Genomic DNA, 18,489 nt, shown 5'->3' with positions numbered 1-18,489 from the left:
ACATGGCAACACACTCATCAATTGTTGAAAATCAATGAAGGTAGAGGGTACAGCACTATAACAAGCAGATCACTGCGCTGATCATAGTGCTTAGGAGAGGATCCTGCTGTCGGCGGGGGGTTCTTAAAAGATGGTGCTCTTCCGTCTCGGTTAAGTAAATAGGAGTTTGTTTGTGAGAACCAATTGCACCCGGGCACCCGGGCACTGGATAGCTAATAGTGTAGTTATTTGAATCAAGTTTGGTACCTTAAGCAAAGAAATAAGAAGTCTTGTTACTTTCGCTTGGAGCTAAGTGGTGGTTTATTTTACACACAAAAGCTGACTGACAACAGGGGTCTTTATCAAGGCATGTGTTTTGTTTTAGTCAATTGAGGTAGGTCCAGCTCATCATCCTACCTCAATTGGCTAAAACCAAACACACGACTTGATAAATACACATGTCGGTTTTTGGGTGTAAAATAAACCATTGATGTTTCGCCGATTTCAGGCAACAGTCTCATGTGTGAAGGTGCTGAAATCCGGGGAAACTGGTGGGGTTTCCAAATGTCATGTAGCCAGTATTGTCCGGAGGGTCCGAGCATGTAACTGTGCAAAATCTGGTGCAGATTGGTGAAACGGTGTGGAATTGTATAAGGAACAATGCTTCACCAAGCTTTAAACCCACAAACACATTCTGACTTTTGCTGAAATCCAGTGAACGGGGTGGGCTGTCCAACTTTCCCTCCATAAATACTTCCCATACTAGAGACCTATTCTCCTCTAATTTCAACTCTCTGACTGTCAAACGCTTCTCCAAGCAGACAGTGGGGGTCAGGTCTCTCTCCTCGGCTGGTGCCTCCCTTTGGAACAGCCTCCCTGCCCCTCTCAGACCTTCTTAAGTGCTAAAAACTGCTCAAAACTCTGCTCTTCTCTACCTCTTTCCCTGCTAATCACCCCACTGCTGCTATGACCGGTGGCCTCATCCTCATGAATTTCACAGGATCCCATGCCCTTCCTCCCAGTCAATAGCAGCACCCCTACTCCCACTGCACGGCAGGCCGCTGCCTGGTGGCTCCACATGCTACCCTTGTGAGGCGCCTGTATTAGCACTTAGCCTGAGGTTCTCCTCCTTAACGCTTCCCTACCGGGCCCTCCTCCAGCACTAGTCCACTCCTCTGTTCCCCCTTCCCCTGCACTCCTCCTCAATGCACTTGCACGGCTGAATGCCACAAGGCTCCGTAGGACCACAACCATATATATATATCACATTGCTATTATTTCCCGTGTTCCCTTCCCATTTAGCCTTTGAAACACAATTCTGTTGTATAAGGCGCCTTACGAATGCTCAATAAAATCAAATAAAATACAAAAATGTAGCCAGTATTGTTCGCAGGGTCCTAACAGGTAACTATGTAAAATATGGTACAGATTGGTGTTTGGCAAAGAAGATGAATACCTTTAAACCTTAGCCAGGGATGGCTCACTTCCACTAGGCCAAAGAATGGATAGCACTGACAACCATTCAAAGACAACATGAAGAGGTGTAATCAGAGTGCAACAAAACCAATTATACTTTCTAGCTCGGCAGCTACAATTTGTGGCGTGCAGGCTAACAGACGAACCCACTTTAGACACCGTATTGCTCCAACCAATGATACCACATTATTACCGGCAGAAGATATTATGGATCAAATTACCAAAGAACAGCCCACACCCACCCTTAGCGACACTGGGCATACAGCTTGGAATTGAGCGTGCGAGTTAGTCAAAATTGTAAATACATTTTCCACCCATATTCCCCTTGGTGTCAGTGGCCCCAGACAGGCCCCAGACTAAATTGAACAGATACACACATTGGGAAACATGTAGTGTTGCCACGATAGGAGATCTGATACAACATTAACTCCTTTATACCCTTCCAGGATCTTAGAGACAACACAGCTTGCATCAAGGCCAGTACTTGCAGCATCATGTGATCAAACGTGTTATAGCGCGCAGATAGCCAACCTATAGTGAAGTAAGCAACAGAAACCTGGCGATAGATCTTATGTATGAGGTAGCAGAAAGCAGGCACGTACAGTCCAGAATATACGAATTACTCCTAACTGCTGGGTTTTCCTCAGGACTAGCAATTCGAGATAAACGGGAGACAGACCTTGGTGTCCCCTTCACAAACTCTGGATGGTCCTAAGTACTACGTTATCACAAAAAGGGGTCAGGAATGCAAAATTACAACTCATTCAATTGTTCATAACACACAGGGCATATATGACACCCCTGAAAATGTCAGGATTCCCTGGCACTTCTGAACAGGGCTGCCCCAGATGCAGTGCTATAGAAGTGGTAATGTTGCACATGTTTTTGGTCCTGCCCGAATATACGTGGTTACTGGGAGGAGATCGCAACCAAAATGAACAAGGTAGGGCTGATGTTGGATATCATATCTCCAGCTGCAGCACTGTTGGGTAATTTTACTCGACGAAAAAATGCACGCCATATACAAACAGAGACTTGCCATGTCCTGTAAATCTCCATCGTGCCCTAGAATAGAAGACTGGTGACGCAACCTACATAAATGGGCCCTGGCCAAATCAGTATTATGGCAACGAGCAACACACACAGAGCAGTCCGTTACCAATGATGACATTGTGTCCTGGAACATACTGTTGCAAACTTTATTTGCCCCGGGGCCCTCAGACTCTGCACCAGCAAGCCCGTCTGGGCTGGCACTTATATGAACTGCATAGCAAACATACACAACTCTACAGAATAGGAAGCATAGGCAAACACAGTTGGGGCTTGAGGGGATCAAGGGGGGATTGGGTGTGTGAGAAGTTTTACAAGTATAGTTTGAGCAGTTTAGCTCTAATTAGGTGCTTTGCTTTTTTTCTCGAACGCCTATGTAGTTACAAATACCTTCATAGCCTGACATCCTGGTGTAACAAGAAGCAAGAGTTTAAAAAAAACAAAAACAATCAAGATGGTTAACAAGAAAAAAAGAATTGCACATTCAGCAAACCAGCAAGCACTAAATTCATTGAGTATCAACAGAACCAAACGCAAACAAGACTGTACCACGCAGAACCAGCCAACACTACAAAAACCTTCTACCCTTGTTTCATTGTAAAATGGAGATCTAAGCTACCCTCTGAGACCACCCGGCAACATTCCAATATGCTCCCATTGATACTCCGAAGACTGAGATGCCCATGGGCCTTATCTACTCGTAACCCATTTCAAGTTCTTCCGACTGCCTCCTAGTTGTGCACTGGCCAGCAGGGAGTATTAAAGGCCACATCAAACCCTTAATACCTGATTTAATGCAGCTACTGAATGCATCTCTTCAGCAGGGCATGCTCCCATGGACTGTAAACATGGTATCATAACACCATTGCCGAAGACACCCACAGTAGCCTGCTAAGAGCTTGCTAGTTGACATCCCGTAGCCACATGACCATGAATTTATAAGGGGAGTTCCCCTGTTAAAACTACGTGGACAAAATAACCTCCCCTGTGGACGATAGTCAAGACTCATTCTAGATCTGTTGCAAACATTTATTCTGCATCAAGCACAGTGCCATTTTGACATCCATCCTTCCTGCAAGAGGGGCAGAATGTATGTTGCTATGGCTAATGGGGGACACCTTGATGCCACTCTGCTATTAGTGACTCAGGCAGCCACCTGGAATTGCCTTATAGTAGCAACAGACCTGGTTCATTCTTTTTTTGCCGTTTATCATTTTTATTAGATCATAGAGAACAGTATAGTTCATCTTTATTGTATGAGTTATTGATTGTCAAGAACAAATATCCCAACTAGATAGGACAGCTGTGGTACTCCCTAAAAGTACACCCAGGCCCAAGGTCAAGCACATGGACGGTGCCCGAGCTCATGGTCTAGGGAATGAGGGATGGTAATTTCTTTAATGAAAAGAAGACACTTCATGGGCCGCTCTCGCCCTACTACAAATCTGGCGTATATTTTGATGGCCTGTCAAAATGTCAAAGGTTGGTTAGCAAGAAGCCAACCAATCGAATCCCTTAGTGTCATGCCTCCCACCATGTAGTACGCCCGCTAATTGGTTTTCTTAGAAGTGATGTGTTTTTATTTTTATCAATATTGGGGTGGTTTCAGGAGAGGCCATCAGATATGATATACCCAATTAACTGTGTAACCCCTATGTGATCCACATGTAGTAATATCCCTTAACCAAACCCTTTTCCCTGTAGGTTTTGTAACAATTGTGATTGACACCATATATAATGTGTCAAAGGTACTTAAAGTGTTGTTTTATATGTATTCGAGGAGAGACTCAAGATTTTGATGCTTGTATGCTGTCCCTGCTTTATTTGGATGATAATAAAGCTGAACTTTGCCTTACACTTTGTCTACTTCGTCATTGAGTTTGGTTTAGAGTAAAGTGTGTGGCCCGGTATGGAAGCAGCAAGGTGGAGATGCTCGGAACGTGAGTGGCATTTGTGGGGCCACTTAGAAAGCTTGAAGGGCAGCAAGGTGAGGCTGCTCGAAGGTAGAGTCGCGTTTTGTGGCGCCGCTCAGAAGAATTGGGTGATGCAGGAGGTGTGGCCTCAGAGAGAGATTCCGGGAGTATTACATTGGTGGAAAAACATTGCGGGCAGGGGGTTTGAAAAGGCGAAAGGGGTGAACAAGGATTAAAGTAAGGTTTGGTGAGTATTGGTAAATACTGTGCAAAAGTATTAAAATGGGGGATACCCCAATAATCCATCTATGTAAGCCATTACCCCAGTACAAGGACAACATCCTTAAGTACCACACCGAGTGGTTTCGAGATATATGGCGGACACGATATTTACACCCTGGCCGCAAGAGGGTATTCATTCGAAGACAGTACTGCAACACATGTGTACCTACTTACATGCCACACCTAAGCGAAAACAGTTACAGGTTAGGTATAGTGGAATTCTGGAAAATATATTTAGAAGACTTAGTAGAACCAAATATGAAGGAATGGATGCCTAATCAGCATGATGAAAGGTGCACGACACCCACAGATCCTCCTCCTCAGCCCCAGAGTGAAGAGCAGTCTTAATTCGCACAGGGATTATACCCATTGCACGTATTAAAAGCAGCAGCAGGATATACCAACCCCAAATATGGGCCTCCCGCCTATAGCAGCGAAGACATTGTAAGCGGAGAGACAGTAAACAATGGCCAGTGTCCGCACATGTAGAGTGTGACGACGTTGCGAGTTAAAAGCTAAGCTGACAGAAGCATAGGAAGAGGTTCAGAAGGGGAGATGCAAGCAAAAAGACAATATGGAGACATCTATAGTATCAAACGAATGGGTGTGAGGACAAACAATGCTCAGGCTGGATGGAAAGGAAATCAATGAGAAAGAAAGAAGAGGAGAAAATAATGGAGAAGGCAAGAGAAAGGGAGTAAAGAAGGGAACAGAGAGAGAGAAGGAAAAAGGAATGATGAAGAGAGAGAGAATGAGAAAGAATGAGAGACGGGAAGAGAGAAGGAGAGAAGACTTGTGGGAGAACGGAGAAGAGAAAGAGAAAAACAGTAAGAAAGGGCATGAAACAGAGATGCGGAAAGAAGCAGGGACGGGTGCCAAAATGAAGTGGATGAGATTATTACGGGGCATACCATCTCCGACAGAGAAAGAGAAAGGAGGTGGAAAGAAAAGGAAGCAGCAAAGAAAAAAGAGAAGCAGTGGGATGGAGGCAGGGAATGAGAAAGGAGCATAGAGAAATGCTGAAAGGAAGTTGATACCGTTATGCACAGGCATACGAGGTTGGAAGAAGGCATTACCAGAATAAGCTACAGTTTAGAGAGGAACAGGAATGAGGCTATCAGGATAATAGAAAGGTGGAGAACGGGACAGTCACAAGAAAGCAAGGATATAATGGAGGACGCGATGAGTGGAACATACAGGACAGATCCTCTTAGGAGAATAGATTTTGAAGATAGAGAGTATGAAGAAAGTGATGACAAGATGTTTGGAGATGAAGAAGACAAGGGAAGTGAAGAGGAAGCAGCCTGAGCCCCATCCACGGTTACCCAGATAGGGAGAGGGTTAGCGTGGGTAGAAATGGAAGAGCCAGCAATAAAGCCAGAACCTGCTGAGTATCCAAGGCATCCGAAGGCACGCTTAGACAGTTTAGAAGAGAGGACACTGTATGTGACTAGATTGCGAAACCTACCCAGAAGGAAGAGAGTTAGCATGATAAATGTGGTGAGAAAGACAAGAGGCTCAGCTGCGCTGGGACTGGGCACAGGGCTGAGCCAATTCCTGCTGTTAGAGAAGGAGGGAGGATTAGCACAATACATACCATGGCAACAGACAGACAAATATAACTTGATTAATAAACTACCATCACTCACAGCGGGGGCAGGAAAAGATCTATGAATTAGAGAGGATGACAGCTGGAATGACACGAGCAGTAGCCGACATGAAGAGTTTGTTTGCTGCTATAATGGGCAAACAATCAGAAGACATTTGGAAAATCGCAGGATATCCTGGAGTGACCTCTCACCACACACAACACACAACATGATGGGGCACGTTTTAAGAATTGTAGAGCAGAGGTTTGGAGGGCATTGAGAATACAATATCCAGACAAATCTGACATGGTGACAATTATGACATTGAAAAAGGGGGCAGAGGAAGACCCCACAGCATACATACAGGACATTCAAGAGAAGTGGAGATTAGAGACACGGGAAACATGGAACAAAAATATCACCATCTTTCAGCATATTTTGAGTCAGGAACTCCCTAAGAAGTACAGAGTGTGAGACAGGCATGGTATTATAGTTTCAAAACATTTATTTACTATAATGCTGGAGTTGGTATAAAATCTAACTAGCCCTAACTCTAAAGGGATGGTTCCCTCAACTGTTGTTTCTAAGGGCCATTGATGTCTGAAAGTCCAAAACCAAAATCCACCTGTGTCTAAACCTATGAAACAATGTGGCAGGAAGTCTCTTTAAAGACCAATAGTGATTCAGAAAGAAATATATACCAAGGCTAGTTTCAGGTGGTATTCTCACCATGTGTGGCTTGGTCAGTATCATCAAAGTTCAGCACAATCAAAAAGAGGTTGTTTGTTAACTCTTCTCCACAAAGTTCTTGCACTCTGTTCCAATAACTCCGATGTCTTTAGTTCCTGGGGATTCCCTTCCCCAAGCTTCAATCCTTTCAAGTTTCAGACACAATAAAAATATAACACAGTTTCTCTCAGTCTCCTCAGGGTTCCCTTCCCCAAGCTTGTGCCTCCATGTTTCATCAAATAAGTATTCACCCTTTGCTAGGCCTCTTAGGGTTCCCTTCCCCAAGCTATGGCCCTTCAGTTCCAAACACAAGTTCAGTTTGATAATGCTACTACGCTTAGGCCTCTCAGTGTTCCCTTGCCCAAGCTTAGGCCCCTTCAGTTCCAAACACAAAATTCAATTAGTCAGGATGTACCTTTTACGTATTTACAGTTCCTTTCACACACAACCTTCTCATGGGGTAAAATCAGAGGCCTCATTACGAGTGCGGCAGTAAGGGGTTAACGGCACTGGTAAGGATGCCAGTGCTGTTAACCCCTTACCGCCACATTCCGAGGTCCCTTAGCGGGACCCGCTAAGGGACCAGGGAGCTAATAATGGGCCCGCTATTTGCGGGCCCGTTAGTAGCTCCTTCCCCATTCCAATTGAGCCCTATGGGGGCTCGAATGGGAATGGGGAATGGTTTTCAGAATGGGGACTTACCGGGTCCTCCAAGGTTGGAATGACCCGGTAAGTCCCCATACCGAGAACCCAGACCCGGTATGCGGCATGGGGGCAGCCATGGCCCCAATAGCGGCATGGTTACCTCCTAACTTGTAATGACCCCCAGAGACTTTCAAAAACACTACATTCTTTGTTCCCCTAAGCACAACCACTCTGATCTTTTGGCCCCACTATGTATTTCCTGTACTTGCTTTTCTTCTATCATTTCATCTTCAGGTGCTTCCTGCACCCCTTTGTTATCTTCCATTTTGCTGTGCACACTTGCACCTTCTTTGCCTTTCTCTTCCTTCACCTTGTCGAGCCCCTGGCACCTTCCTTTGATTCACTCTCTCTTCACTGTGTCTCTTGCACATTTACTTCTTTACTTTTGTGCACCCTTCCACCTGTCCTTTCCCTTATCGTGCTTCTTCCACACTTATTTCACTCTTCGACGCTCTCTTGCACCTTTCCTTTACTTTTGGGTCATTCGCACCCTTCGTATTCACTTTCAAGCCCTTCTGCTTTCCTTCCGCTCTCTTAGTGCCTTTCTCTTGTTTTCCATTCACTTTCTGCTTTCTCGCTCGCTTTCCTCTTTCTGCTGCTTTTAAAAATCTGTCTTTCTCCCTTCCTTGTACCAGCTAGCCGCACACGCCAGAGTGTCTACCGCTTACTTACTTAAAACTCACCGGGTAACGTTGTGCTGGTGAGCGGTCTCTCTGGGCATCTGGGATTGAGGTCAGGGTCTCACCACCTGCCCCTCAGATGGGTAACAGATGAATGGATATTAATATCACGGTCGTGTCTCTTTTGTGCTTGACCCAATTTCATGTACTTAACTCTTTTCCTCTTCTTACTTGGAGCATGAATAATGGGTTTTACTTTTGGAGCAATGAGACCTGGATCAGGGATAAGAGGACTTCTTCCTCCTCCTTTATTGTCCTGTGGGTATACCGCATCGCACCTGAGGTACCCCCTTTGAATACAACCCCGGACTCCCCTACACAGGTGATCCTCCCTTGCTTGTCTACCCCCAGGGTTGGGATCCAAAAGTGATGGCCCTCCCCTGGACACCTGAATAGAGCGTTCTCAAGGTTTGCATGCCCCTAGGTTTCTCACAAGAGGCAATTAAAGAAAATTGCAAAACCATGGCCAGAAATTCAGTTAAATATTGTTCGTCACTGCAGATTGAAACAAGAGAAAGGTAGAAAGAAAGTTGAGGAAAGGAAGATAGAAGAAGCAAAGCTAGTCCAAAAGAAATTATTGAAACTGACGATGGAAGAGCTGGGAGAAAACAATGCTGTGCAGAAAGTATATTTTTCATAAATAACAGACATCGCACCTGCACCAAAAAAAAAATACGCATGTGCAGGTAACATGGTGCTGAAGGAGGACTTTAATACACTGTCTATACCACAAAAAGTGGAATTACAGGAATTAGGGAAAAGAAGAGGGTGTTCATTGTCTCCCAAAGATGCAATGTGGTGGCAGGACAGCAATGGAAAATCTGTTCTGCCCCGAGGGCTGCTTACAGTAGCATCACTACCCTGCACACACAACAAGAGAAAGTGTTGCAGTACTGATTTGGAACAAATGGTTTGTTCCTAATTTGGCTGAGATGTTGCCAATTTTTAGATCAATTGTCTGGTATGTCAAAAGTTTACAGCTGGCCACACTCTGAGAACTGTGAAGAGAGCAATACCTCGTTGTATGGGACCATTTCAACATTTGCATATCGACTATGTGGATATGCTCCAAATTTGTAATGGCTACAGCCCCTTTCTCAATGGATCGAAGCAGGTCCATGCACATATCCGAATGCCAAATGTGCAGTGAAGTTCCTCGTACAAGATGTATTTTCAAGGTGCGAAGTGTGTGATGTATTGCGTTCCAACAATGATTGCATTTTGTAAATGAAGTATTCGAGCACATAACTCCGCTATTGGGGATGGGGCACACATTTTCGTCTGCCTATCAGCCACAAGCGAACAGTATTTGAGAGTACCTCAACAGCCTCTTAAAAGAAAAACTTACCATATTGAAAGAGTCTCTGAAAAAGAGCTGGGTACACTGCCCTATTTGCCTCACATAATCAGCCAGGCTCTGACCATCACCTGACTCCACATGAGCTGGTGATGGAAAACAGAATGCCTATGCCCATTGCACCTCCCACATGGACTCACAATGATGCAGAGAATGCTGCCATTGTGTTTGGGAAAGAGATGCACAATAATTTTACAGCTATGACTGAATCTCTTAGATTTATGTCTCGACAGATACAGACATAGTAGGTGGGTACGAGGAAGACAGATGAAAACATTGAACAATCTAACCCTGACACTTTATTAAGACAGTTAAGACAACCTCTGATTTACCCCGACAACAGAATATTATGCAGGAGTTTCATCAGGAGATGGTACAAACCACGCTTTGAGGGACCATTTGTCGAAGAAGCTGTCACCCAATTTGCGGTAAAAATCAAAGGACACCAGACCTGGATCCACCTCCGCGACGTAAAGTTGTACCAAGGAGAGACTCCTGTGTCTGCAGATAATGAACCCGAAAGTGGCGAAGAAGTTTGGTGACCTCAGACGCAAGCTGTAACAAGTGCCAATCAACAGCGACAGCAATAAACTTTGCAGCAAAATAACTTTTCTTATGTGACATTCATTAAAAGAGGCACTCACACCTTCGTTGTTTGGATCCTCTTATTCCTAGTAAAAAATTATCTTCTTTCAGGAACCTGGAACTTCAAATAAACTGCTATATTGTTTAAAAATCTAAAAAGCATTTATCATTTTTTATAATGTTTCTCTCATATGACTAACAAAAGTTTCTCTGGTAATGGAAAGGGCAGAACATTCTGTTTGGCAGAACCATGCGTGCATTAAACACAATTAGATATTCTCTCTTGGCACGTATGGGGAACTATGCCCCTAGTTATTTACAGAAGGTAGATTTGCTAGCCATTATGGTTGTAGCAATGTTCTTAACATGTTGTGGTTTTTATTTCTTCATTTTTGTTGCATTAAAACAGCTGATAATTTATAATACAGCTAAACCAATAAACATTAGAATAACCTGGGTGGTAATGACAAGTGAAATAACAAGTGACAACAGGAGGAGCATCGTGTTCCAGCAGCAGACATGTCCATGGGTCTCCGAATCACTCTGCCTGCAGAGGAGGCGATGCCAGATGTGCTGGTGGAGGACAGTTTGGCCCTCGTGCAGACAGAGATATATACGATGAGGACAGCAGCAGTGGATACTCCATGCACATCAGCTCCCCCACCATCACTCCCAACACGATGCCTCACTCATGCCATGCCCATGTGCCTGAGTCGCTGCTTCCCTCAGAGCCTACCCTCAGGCTGCACCACCACCATTGCAGCCTGTGGGCCATCAAGGGTGGAGCAACCTAAGTGGCTACGCAATTTCCTGCAGCAGCAGCGACTCATGGTCTACACAGTGGCTGAGGTTGGATGCAATATCACACAGGAGCTTGCAGGCTTGTCCAGCTCCAGGGTTGCTATCAACAAGACAGGCAAATACATTACTGGAATATTTTTGAGATGGGCATGTACTTGGACACTGCGACTGAGCCACACGGGGGAGTGTTGCGGAGATTCGACCAGCTGCTGACGATGCACGGCATACCCATGAGGAGGCCCGAGATGGTGGATTGGGCCGTGCAGGCCATTGGCACCCCACCTCATGTGCCACAACCTACATGCAGGCAGCCACTCGCCAGAGTGCCATTCAGCCTTGTGGGATATATTGACCCACTCAACGCATTGCCCCACATCACTGAGCGGCATTGGAGCAAGAAACAGCAATCTGACTGTGCTGGCTCCTGTGGACACCAGGACCTCAAAACTGCGTTTTGGCAGCAACAGAAAAATGGCTGCACCATCTTGCCTCATACACTTCAGGCAAAATGGAACAAGGGGATACACTGAAAGAGTATGCCAGTGTGTTCGAAGACATATATATATGGAATCAAGTGAACCGGCAGCACTGCATTGCTGCAAAAGCCAAAAATTCTCCATCAGAATGAAACCTTTGTCCACCCTTTCAAGAAAGCTGTCTTATGCTATTTCCATCTGTACATTCTGAAACCATTGCAATGGAAACGGCCCTGCCAGGCCTAGGATAAGTCAGTTTGCCTCAGAAAAACCAGGCATAATTCCTGAATGACAGGTCCTGTCAAAGTAGATTTGAAAGAAATCACCAAGCAACTTTCTTTTCACCCGCACGGGAAACACGCGTTTATTTCTTGACAAAAAGTATCCAGGTGCAGCAGTTCAAAGAGACTTTTTACTCTGCGAGCCAGGTCAAGGATAAATGTATCTATACTTTAGGTAAGAGTCCTGCTGCAAGGAAAATGATTACAGCTACAAAGACAGCGGTCATCTGAGGAGCTGCAAACCGAATTAAAGAAAGAAATGCTAGCAGTTTTTAACCCATGTGGAAAAATGGGCTGTGCTGACTGAAGAGAAAAAAATGACCTGTTTAAAACTCAATTGATAATGAAAGCCTACTTATTTAGCAATGTAAAGGAATTGTGTTAGTGGTGATTTAAGACACATAGGATATCTCCTGTCATAGGGTTGTTTAATTCAAGACCCAAAGTGAGAAATTAAACAGTTTAAAACACATAGGGCATGATCACGACTTTGGCGGTAACACAGGCGGTATTAGCCCTACCGCTGAACTCCCCGGTGCTAATAGCGCCAGATCACGAGTTCGGCAGTAATGTAATTCCTCATTACCCATTGAGCCCATTCGGGAATGCCCCATTCCCCATTGGGCTCAATGGGGAAAGTTCGCACTCTTACCGCCGGTGGATTTCCCGCCAGCGGTAATAGCGCACATTTTCGGTGGATTTCCCCCCAGCCAAGAGCTGGGGCGAAATCCGCCGAAGTCCTGATTTGGCGGACCCTTAAATCCGGCGGTAATAGCGCGACCGCCGGATTTAAGGGTTACCGCCAAAGTCGTGATGATGCCCACAGGCTGGAGTTGTAGGCTCTCATGAAAACCTGTTATTCCAGTTGCCAGCTATGAAACTCCTCCAAGGTAGGGAGATACACCCTAAATCCAGGACACATAGGTGCAAAGTGCCAGCTTGAAAAACTTTGTATGGGACAGGACAATGAAAGTTCACATGCTCATCAGACATTCGTCTGTGCGGCAGGCTGGAACAATAGCAGTCCTGGGACACTCACCTGTCAAGTGTGAAGGGGCAATAAAACCTTCAATTAAGACCCCCTTACCTGGAAGGAAATGACAGCTGCTTGCAGTTGAAGGAAGAAAAAAAACAGCATCAAGTAACAAAGGGACTGCCTTTTGGTGCCAGAGACTTTGGGCCTCATTCCGAGGTGGGCGATAAGGGATACCGGGCACCGGTAAGGAGACTGGTGCCGGTAATCCCTTACCGCCCAATTCTGAGGTCCCTTAGAAGGAACCGTAAAGGACGTGTGGTCTGACCACACGTTCTTTACGATACCCGTTAAGGGACCTTGGAGCTAATAACGGGCCCGCAATTAGCGGGCCAGTTATTAGCGTCTTCCCCCTTCCCATTGAGCCCTATGGGGGCTCAAATGGGAATGGGGAATGGCATTTGGAATGGGGACTTACCGGGTTCGCCTAGGACGGAATGTCACGGTAAATCCCCTCTCCACCAGACCGTCCCGGACACGATTTTGGAGGCAGCCATGGCGCTATTAGTGCCATGGCTGCCTCCAAAGTCGTAATGAGACCATATGTTATAAAGACATTTTAAAGACTTTTATTTCTGTAGCAAGAATTAGCAGAAATTTAAAAGTTCACAGTTTTTAAATCTAATTTTGTGGGCTATCTTTTAAAACTTGGTAGAACCGATTCCAAGGAAAGTGTTAATGTGGCAAACATAAGATTTTGTACATACATGAGGGGCGTGGCCTACCAACCATGGATTAGACTGCTCTCTGTGGGTCCGTCAATGCATCTGAAGAAGCACGCTGAATAATAGCGAGAAATCCAACACCAAAAAGATACCGGGGCTGCATGAATACCTAGAGCCTCTGTTGCGTGAGGCCACGCGGAAAACGATGGTATATTGAAGGACTTATGCAACATTCTTGCTCGCGGCATATGTCCTGAGCTGGCTACAAAATGGCGGCTGCTCAGTGACCGAACAAAGGAACAAAGTCACTGAAGCTGAAGCAGGGGCCGGCGGGGACAGAATAACTGATGCCCTTGTGCGAGGAGCTGCAGCTGCAGAGGGACGGCACACACCAGAAAGTGCTGTCCATGAGCTTGCCCGTTGCATCGGCATCCTGGGTGGGCCCGGGGCCTGGAAACGAAGGAGGAACGTCTCGAGGTGCCTCTGCGGGCACCGAGGTGATCCCTCCAGCTCCCGGAGCACGAATGAGGTGCGGGAGCCGGGACCGGAGAAGTCCGCCGGCCCGCTGTGAAACGCGGTGTGCTGCGGGGCCCAAGAGCCGGAGGGCATAGAGCGGGCCAAAGCTGTGAAACATCACAGGCTCAGAGTGAGGTGCGGGCGCCCGCGGCTGCAAGGAGAGCCAAGGAGGCGAGATTGTGGGCAGAGGGAGCCCAACGCCTCAGAATAAGAGGACTGATGGGGATGTCAAGGGCGTGAATACGCCCATGTAAAGTAAGAACATTGAGGCTGCACAGCCCCCCAACAAGTGTGGTGCGGCGCTGTCGTGGTGCTCCCCTCCCCCACAGTGAACATTCCCATGGTGGGGAGCGGGGAGAACGGAAAAGAAGAGGAGAGGCCAGGCATGTGACGGGGGGAGAAGACATTCCGGAGGCTGCAGACAGAACAAGCAGCCCCCCCTCAAGGTAAAGCAAGATGGGCCTGGTGGCAGCAGTGGAGCCCTCCCCCATGGCTAGTGGGGAGCATCATGAGTAGCTTGCAGAGTACTCAGATAAGCACACACTGCAGGAGAAAGGCGAACAGGGGCTGCCTATGCCTGAAATTGCTCACAATAGGACTCTGATGGTCCTATCAGACTACAGCGGGCCAATGGTGCACAGCCCAAACTACATTGCAACAGCATGATGCCGCACTGCCTGGGGGGTAAAGCCAGAAGTCGGACCAAGGCGCATTATACAGGGTGGCATATGATGCATGCGGCGCGCACAGAAACTGCCAAGGGAGTACTGGAAACAAACTGCGCCATGGGAAAAGTGCTGCGCCAGAGCACATATTGATCCCATAAACAAGACCCTCAGAAAGCAAGAGCTGCAAACCCCCACGGGCCGGACTGGAACAGTACGCAAGCAAGTACAAGACATGCAGTGCTACAGTAGACCTGCAACCACGAAGAAGAAGCCGCGGAAGGTCAAAGACCCGCACGCTACAGGCGAACCGGATCCTGAAGTAAAGACAGGGTGGTACAATGTCTGTAAGAGGAGGCAAAACCAAGGGCAAGCAGCCCACAATGGACATCTTTGCTAAGTCGCAACAGTCCCCCACCACCCCAGCATAAGGTATGGCTGCCGCACCGGCAGACACAATTCGCCGAGAGATGACCACTTGATCTTAACAGCCATCACGGAATTGAAAACCTTGTGGGGAATAGCGATGTCAGACCTGAGGACCGCACTGGAAACCAAAATAGATGCAGTGGGGATAGAGGTCAATCTGCTGCAACAAGATGTGAGAGCACTGGCGGAAAGAACGAGTGACCTAGAGAGTGCGGTGAAAATTAACACAGATACCAGCACAAATAATGCCAAGGAAGTCCACATACTGAAACAACAGGTGGCCAACCTGGAGAACCAAACGGAGGAGGCCGAGGGAAGAGCGAGACGTAATAACATACGCGCGGTAGGCCTGCCAGAGGGGAAGGAGAGCCAAGAACCCACGGACTATATAGAGAACATGATTATACAGGAAATAGGAGCAAGCAAGCTCTCCCAGGGGTTTGCAATTGAACGGGTGCATAGGACCCTGATGAGGAAACCGCAACCTGGGGCCCCCCCTCGAGCAATTATAGCGAAGATCCTGAATTACAAGGACAGAGAGAAGATCTTGGAATTCTTTCGGAAAGGAGGGACGATAGCAAGGGCACCTGCGACCATCACTGCATACCCTAATTACACCATGCTGGGGCAGAGACAGCGCTCTAGCTATGTGGTGATCAAGAGGAGACTGCGCACAGCCGGAATCAAATACATGCTTTTGTACCCCGCGAAGCTCCAAATCTTACACAAAGGCAAAGCACACTTTTTTGACACCCCAGAAGATGTGGCGACATGGCTGGTGCTCAGGGCTGTCTGGAACGAGAGGAGGAGCAAGGTCGTGAGGAACACGATAAGTGATGGAAAAAAAACACACATGATAAGAGGCGGGAGGGGGGGCCTCGGGCAGAGACTGTAGAACAGATAATAAGGGCGCGGCTAGAAAAGATAGTAAATGGGAAACTGTAACATGTGACACTTGAACACATTGGACTAGAATATAAATTGTAAAAAGCAAATTGGGCAGCCTCGAGCACGCTTAGCCTGATGCGCAAAACAGGAGCTACAAGATGGAAACAACCTACCCCCAGAAGTTAGAGTAGTAGGACCGCCACTAGGGCGATATCTCCCTGCTGAGCCGTGAGTACGGGCAATTGCTGAAAAAGGGCTAGATGGGGGGGTGCCTGAGATCCAGGGATGCAGCTGGGCAACAGTTGGGGAGGGGTAGAGATAAGAGGGAGTTGAGGGATGAGTTGGGGTGGGGGGAAAATGGGGAGGGAGGGAGGGGTGTTGGGGAAGGGAAGTGGGCGGAGAAGAGGGAACGCTGGGAGTTGAGAAGTGTGTTGGGGTTGGGAAGGGGCGGAGGGAGGGTGGGCAGTTGGGGAAGTTGAAGTGTTTATAGTTAGGGGAAGTTTATGTTGTAGACCGAGCCTACAAATAATGGGGCAAAATTAGATATGGACTGTACTTGCGGAGGGAGGAGCAGGATCCTAATACACCATGGGAGACCTTAAAGTAATTACTTGGAATGTTAGAGGGCTCAATAGCTATCTAAAAAGGAATAAGGTTATGATGTATCTGCGTAGACAGAAAATAGACATAGCCCTGATACAGGAGACTCACCTCACACAAGAAAAGTTGGGGGTGATCCGGAAAAAGTGGAAAGGGACCGTCGTAGGTGCAACATATTTGGCCTATGCTAGAGGGGTGATCACCTGGGTAGCACCGCATGTCCCTTTCCAGCTATTACAATCTACAGTCCAAGCGGACAGGAGGATGGTTATAATAAGAGGGCTGGTGGAAAACAAGGAAATAAGCATCATAAACACATATGCCCAGAATCAGGACACGGCAGCATACTTTAGGACCCTATACAATAAATTCAGCATGTGCTTAGGGGGGGCGGTGATCTGGGGAGGAGACTTTAACTCCGCACAAAACCCAAAAATAGACAGATCAGATGGCAAAATAGACAGACCCACCCCAGCCGCCAGGGTGTTGCAGTCACTGTTAACGGATTTCAGGTTCGAGGATGAATGGAGGGTGCGCCATCTACAGGACAGACAATATTCGCATTACTCTGCCCCACAGAATTTACATACTAGGCTAGATTACATGTTTACCATGCAGGAGCTAATGGTAGAAATAGCACAGACAGAATATAAAGCAAGGGTCCTATCAGGCCACTCACCACTGGTACTAGTATGGCAATACCGACCATCGAGAGCAAGGATACCAATGTGGCGCCTCAGAGCAGAGGCGCTGAAAGATACAATTTTCAGGGAGGATTTGAGAGAGGAAATAATAAGCTATTTTGAGATTAACACTGGCAGTGTTGAGACAGCGGGTACGCTCTGGGAAGCCTTTTAAGTGGTAGCGAGGGGGATAGCCATAGCTAAGTCCAAGGGACTACAGGGAGGGATATTAGCTGAACTACAAGATGCAGAAACAGAACTAGAGGCAGCGCTATGAAGGAGAGGCAATACCAAAGAGGATAACAAAGCAATACTCAGGCTGCAACAAAAATGTGTGGGGAACTGGGAAAGATTATGTAATCTCAACTATAAAAGGTACATAGAAAGACAGCATGCAGGGGGGGATAAACCAGGGAGGACCCTGGCATGGTTATATAAAAGCGAGAACCCTAGACCTACAATCAGAACAATAACGAAGGAAGATGGGCGCATAGCGGACACCCAAGAAGGCGTTAATCAGGAATTCGTAGACTATTACTGACACCTGTACGGAGACGAAGAAGGAAGCGATTGCAGGAAAATAAGAGAAACACTGGAAGAAATTGGGTTGCCGCAAATTAGTGCAGAGGAGCGAGAGGAGCTGAATGCTCCAATTACTCTAGAAGAACTAGAAGAAGTAGTGGTGCAACTGCCCACCAGCAAGACTCTGGGGGCCGATGGATTCCCTAGCGAGTTTTATAAAATGTACAGAAATGAGGTGCTCCCCCCACTCTTGGTGATGTTAAATGAGGCATTTGAAGTGGGAAGACTACCAGAGTCTCTAAGAGAGGCGGTTATCATACCGCTCCCTAAACCCAATAAGCCCGGTAATGATTGCGGCTCATATAGACCGCTGTCAATGCTGAATCAGGATAACAAGATGCTAAAAGCAGTCTTGGCTAACAGAATGAGGAGGGTTATTAATAAATTAATACACACCGACCAGATCAGTCATGTCCCTAATAGGAATATATCTAATAACCACAGACGACTCCATTGAGTTATTGAACACGCGGACGGGGACGCGGGCGAAATGGCAATTGTATCATTGGATGCAATAAAGGCCTT

At 46.8% G+C, this 18,489-nt stretch overlaps 1 protein-coding gene across 2 annotated transcripts in view; it reads right to left on the bottom strand.

Moving 5' to 3' along the window:
- NOX3 (NADPH oxidase 3) overlaps positions 1-18,489 on the bottom strand; it is a 530,542-nt gene that overhangs the window by 392,991 nt on the left and 119,062 nt on the right. The window lies entirely within an intron of this gene.

Source organism: Ambystoma mexicanum, chromosome 4q (genome assembly GCF_040938575.1).
Source record: "Ambystoma mexicanum isolate Mex_15411 chromosome 4q, UKY_AmexF1_1, whole genome shotgun sequence".
Lineage (NCBI taxonomy): Eukaryota > Metazoa > Chordata > Amphibia > Caudata > Ambystomatidae > Ambystoma > Ambystoma mexicanum.
This window is presented reverse-complemented; position numbering and strand designations above follow the sequence as displayed.